Here is a 5874-nt window from a genome sequence, read left to right as displayed (position 1 = left end):
GGGAAACAGGATGCATTCACTGGCTGGCTCATTGCTCTAAAAACATTCAGGCAAAGATTACTCTAGCTAGGAAATACTAATGCCTTTCAACATTTTCTTGACTATTTCAACTTAAATGATACATTAAATGCCCTCTAATCAGAAGCATATTGTTATTTATTTTTCTTTTCTATTTTTAAAAATTTGACGTGTGTGTGCGCGCGTGACTTTGAGTACTTATTGACTCCTGGAGACTACTATTGGCAGCTTCCTAGAGCCAAGAGAAAGTGATTGGCCCTGAGGTGAAACTAGAACTGGCAGTATCCCAGTTTCCAGCCTAGTGCCTTAATCATTACATCAAACTAATGTAAAAAAATGAACTGTTTCATCTTAATAATTTGTTTAGTTTTGGCAGAGTACTAAATCAGAAGCTCTGTTTCATTACATCTCTGAAATATAGTTCTATATACCCCCAACAGTTGTTACTGAATTGTAACATAATGGAAAGAAGGGTAAATTGATAAAATAAAGAATTAGAGGATAATAATATGATGATGTATATTGATTATTTTAATTCTGTTCCAATGTAAATGAGTTTGTATCTATATTTGTCTGGTCTCTACTCGTTATTTCTGGTGCAACCCCATTCTGCCATCAAAGATCAGGTGTCAGCTTTGAAAAAGTTGTTATCCCTGATAACTAAAGCCATAGTTCCAATCACAAATCTGCTGTCCCTTTCTTTCCTCCTCTGTTATAATAGAAAGGAAAGTGAAGCAATAGTTTATGATGACATCTGAAATAAAAAAGTGGTTAATTCAGCTATAGTTTTCTCCCAAGTTTGACATCCTTTATATCTCGGATTATAAATCTTCTAAGCAGCAGCAGAGGGGGTCTAGCTCAAGGTTTTTAAATACTAAAACGTAATTTGTTTGGTTCCAGATTAAAACCAAATGATGCAATTGTCTCAGAACAGAGGTCGGCAACCTTAAACACTCAAAGAGCCATTTGGACCCATTTCCCACAGAAAAGAAAACACGGGGAGCCACAAAACCCTTCCCGTGCCTGACTATTTCCTGAGTGCCCCCCAAATCAGCATATGTATTGGAATTAAAGGTTCTGAAACTTTTCTTTTCTTGGATTTATCCATGGTTGGCCTACTGGGGGTCAAAAATAAATTAATAAATTGTGTGCTGACAGGTGTCACACATTGGCGGTTGTGACACATATTTTTAGTGACAGGGAGCTGCAGCACAGGGATGAAAGAGCCACATATGGCTCCAGAGCCGCAGATTGCTGACCCCTGTCTTAGAAGAATGGAAGAGTGGCTTGTGTGACAATAACCGACAGGTTAGTGTTATGTATTCTTTTTTCTCTCAATAATTTATTCTTTATTCTTCAGACTAATACTCATAAATACAATTTCCAGAGGCTGTCAAGGTGTGAAAGCCTTAATCATACTTTGAAATATAAATGAGAATAAACGTTTTAAAAGTTTTCACATGTGATTCCACAAGGCATATTTGAGCCTAATAGGTTCTTTAAGTGATCTATGTATGTTTCTGTTGTGTAAATAAATCAGATAGCTTTTACATTTCTATCAGTGATGAACTCAGGGAATGTCAGAGACAGTACATGAAAAGATGGATTTTTAAAGGAGTGGCTTCGTTTAACAGGGACTTTAATATTTTTTAACCCAAATGATTGGAAGTACTATTTCATCAGCCTTCCTCCTGGTATCTATGTATAACCAACATACTTCTTTTCTTCAAATATCTTCCCACCCCTCCTCATTCCCGAAACATGCACAGACATAATCTAACATTGTGAATGTTTAAAAAGGAAGTCATGTAAAAGCATATTACGGAAAGGTATCACTCATACAGTATGTAAACTCTCATGCTGACTAATACCATATAGTATGTTAACAAGTCTTTCTTTCCTCCCAAGATTTTTCGGAATTTGGAGTGCGTGGAGGAACTACAATATTTTTTTTTCCTGCCAGAAATTTGAAATCATAGCTTAAAATAATTTTAATCTTATTAATTGTATTATAATCATAAACAACTGTTACACCATCTTCATCCAATTTTCAAATACTAATACTAACATATAATATCCCGCTTTGGGACATGATTACATTATTTTACATATTTTATGTATAAATGAATAAAAGTGAAATGATTAAAAGTATTTAAAAGGTTGTATGTTTCCTACATATACCATTCAAGGGCAGAATCCTTTTATTTATTCAGACTTCTTTTTTTACCATGAGTCCCAAATCAAATCTGCATTTTCTGGCAATAGAAATCCCTTATTCTTTTAACACAATTTTCATTGCTTTAATAAAAGTTGTGATAGCTCCAGAGTAATACTTACTCTGGAAGGGGAGTATTTAATAACTAATGCTATCCTTATTTTCTCATTTGGACATAAAAAGAAAAAGCAAGAGGAAGAGAAGAGTCATCCTGTTGGATCAGATGAAAAACATTTTCAAGCCCAGGTTCCAATTACCATTAAATATCTCAAGACAATCCAAGTAGCTCACCCTTTTGCTTAATTTTGATTCCAGAACCCATTTTGTTGCTGGATATGATCCCCTGCAGTATTTCATCCATTATAGCTGGGTTTTTTTGTTTTTGTTTTTGTTTTGCAACCAACACATTTTTATGGTTTAACATTTTTATTGAGTTATAAAATATTATAACATACAAAATACAAAAGTAATTAGGAAAACAGTGGGGAAGAAGAGGGGGAAGAGAAGTGAGGCAGGATAAGAAAAAAAAAAGAAGCAGCATTGACTACCGAGACTCTGTTGCAGTAAAATAAGGCATTAACATCAGAAAAAAAATTGTATGCACAAAAATGGAAGGACACTTCAATTCCTACTATGGATGAATGGTTGCAGAAGTTGATGGAGTTGGCTGAAATGGCAAAATTGACTACTTTGATTAAAGAAAACAATATAAATGCTTTTTCCACATGGAGACTGCTTCTGAAAGTGAAGTGGAAAAGAATGAAACTTTGATTTTGGGTTTTAGATTGATAGATCTTTATAGAAATGGCTTGTTCATATTATTATGAAAAAGCAAAAAGTTGCGATTTGATGTCATCCATTATAGCTGTTAATAAAGCTGTCATCAGTGAGATTTTCTATACTTTCTCCAAACTACTGTGGCCTTTATCGCAAGATACTATAGCAAATTAATCATTTCATTAATTAACTATATAAAGAAGTTCTATTGTTTTTTCACTCTGCTGGAGAGAATTAAAACTGCATTTTGTTTTGTTTGCAGTAATCCATTAATGTGCATGCCTTTATAATTTACCTTTTCTTTTTAACCTAAAAAAATGAATGGGTGTTGTTCCAAACACACATTCTTTGAGATGCCCTATTAAAAGCCTATCCTGGAACAAATAAAGGCTATATACATCATCACACATCAAATGGCACACAGGATGATGGCAGCATAAGTAAGGGTTATGAAGGAAATGCACATTTTGGATATCAATCTGTTCCCAGTGTAATAATAATGACAAGTGAAGTTCAACACATCTGGAAGCCAATGAATTTGGGGTGCTGCATCCCCAATATTCTCTACCACCACCCTACCCTTTTAATTTTTTCTGTCACCCAATTAAAACTTGTACTATATTGGTTATCTTGTCTAGCTGCTTATTTACAGTGGTTCTTAAAGGTTTGTGAACCAATTTGAATTTTCAATCTTTCTCTATAAACATGATCTAAAACACGATCCAACAAAGTCTGAAACCATATAATAGAATCTTAAATCAGTAAAAAACATACTTGTTCACTTATTGAGGAAAATTATATTAAATTTGTATCACATGTCAAGTCATATTTAGGCAGAATATTAGACATTCAAAAGGGTGCACAAAACACCACTGCAGTTTTAGGGAGGAGAATCTATGGACAGGCTAATGAATGACAGGTATTTTTCTACTGCTGTTTTGAAAACTTCCACTAAATTAATTTTTTTATAACTGATATGATCGTAGTGTTTCACTGATCTTTAAAATGAAACGGTGATTTTTCTGTCTTAAGATGTATTTTGTATTTCTGTTTTGTTAATTGTTCTTATTTACATTTCCTAAAATGAACTCAAGATTACTCAGGATTCATAATTACATTAAGTAAAGGAACCTTTGTCAAAATGTACTGCATGTTTGGCTCACATCCCTACTATGACAAGATATAAGCTATGTAGGCAGTAGCAACAAGAATAATCCAGAATTATAGATTTTAGATCTCTGAGATGGTATTAGTGACATTGGGCTGACTGAAGTTCTAGTGTCAAATAGTTATGCCGAGTCTGCATAAGGCCACCCAGAATTCCAGCTAATGCCACCACTACGATTCTCTCTAGTATTCTGGTTTGTTTTCCAATGATGCAGTAGGAATTATAAATATAAAAGGGTGCAGATGTACAACTTGCATTGTCTGTTAATACCACGGATTAGATGTACAGAATACTAAACCTCTAACTCCTGGAGGTTGCATAAAATCACCCATCTTCATTTTTAAAGGTTTGCCAATGTGCTGGAAAAAACAGTTTCATATTTTAAGCTCATTTAACTAAGATTTACTCAGGAAGCTGTTCTTACTTCCTCTACATAAGGTGGGTATAAATGTACTGGAACATAGTTACAGGTAATCCTCAACTTAAAAAAGTTCTGAGCCCAGAACTTTGTTTGTAAGTTATTGAGGTCACTAAATTGGCCACATGTGACATCATCTGATTTTATGACTGTTTTTACAAAGATAGCTGGGCTATCATGGTGGTTAAGCAAACCATGTCGTCAAATCCAGGATATCCAATGGGAGGTTTCTGCTGGAAACAATAAAGCCTAAAAGTTGCAAATTGTGGTGATGTGACCAGGGACACCGCAATCAGTGAGCCATTGTGAGGAGCCTGAAATGAAATCATTTTGACCAAGGATGCAGTTTGTATGCAGCAGCTGTAACTTACTTGTACTACTTATGAGGATGTATCATATACTTTCAGTAAACTGCAACTTTGAATGGTAGTTATGTGACCGATGGTTAAGTGAGGAAAGGGTTGCACTTTGGAGGCAATAATCACGACGATTTATTAAATCTGTATGTACAAGTCAGTGGTGGGATTCAAAATTTTACTAGCGGTTCTGTGTTTGTGGCATGGTAGGCATAGCTTGGTAGGTGTGGCAGGAGAAGGATCCTGTAAAATCTCCATTTCCATCCCACTCCAGAAGAAGGTTACTGCAAAATCCCCATTTCCTTCTGATCAGCTGGGACTCGGGAGGCCAGAGAATAGATGGGGCGGGGCCAGTCAGAGGTGGTATTTACCAGTTCTCCACACTACTCATAATTTCTGCTAACAGTTCTCCAGAACTGGTCAGAACCCACTGAATTCCACCTCTGGTACAAATGTCTTAGCATGGATAGTTTCAAGATAGACCCACCCCAATTGCTTTTGGATGCTTTAGCATCCTTACATTCTTCATTTACAAACATGCATCACATAGTAAAAAAACATAACTTCAGTTTTATTAAACAATATTTTTATTAAAATATTGTTATACCAAGTGGAATGCTACAGCAATCTCGGTATAGGGCGGCATAAGAAACAGTCAGGTTTACATTTAAATATTTAAGATAACTTAAAATGCACCAAAAACACAACAAAAAACCCCTCACTGTCTGGCAGAAAAAAAAATGTTCACAGCACAAAAATATTTTAAAAGGAATACCAAATATCAATATGAAATATATTAAGCTGTGCTTCTCTCATATAACTTTTTGTTTGCTGTTTTTCACTTTGTAAACAACACACAATAGCCACACACCGATTTTTTTTACACATTTATGGAGGGATTTTTTTTTTATTTTTTTCAATG

The sequence above is a fragment of the Thamnophis elegans genome, chromosome 10, assembly GCF_009769535.1.
Source record: "Thamnophis elegans isolate rThaEle1 chromosome 10, rThaEle1.pri, whole genome shotgun sequence".
Taxonomy (NCBI): Eukaryota; Metazoa; Chordata; class Lepidosauria; order Squamata; family Colubridae; genus Thamnophis; species Thamnophis elegans.
This window is presented reverse-complemented; position numbering follows the sequence as displayed.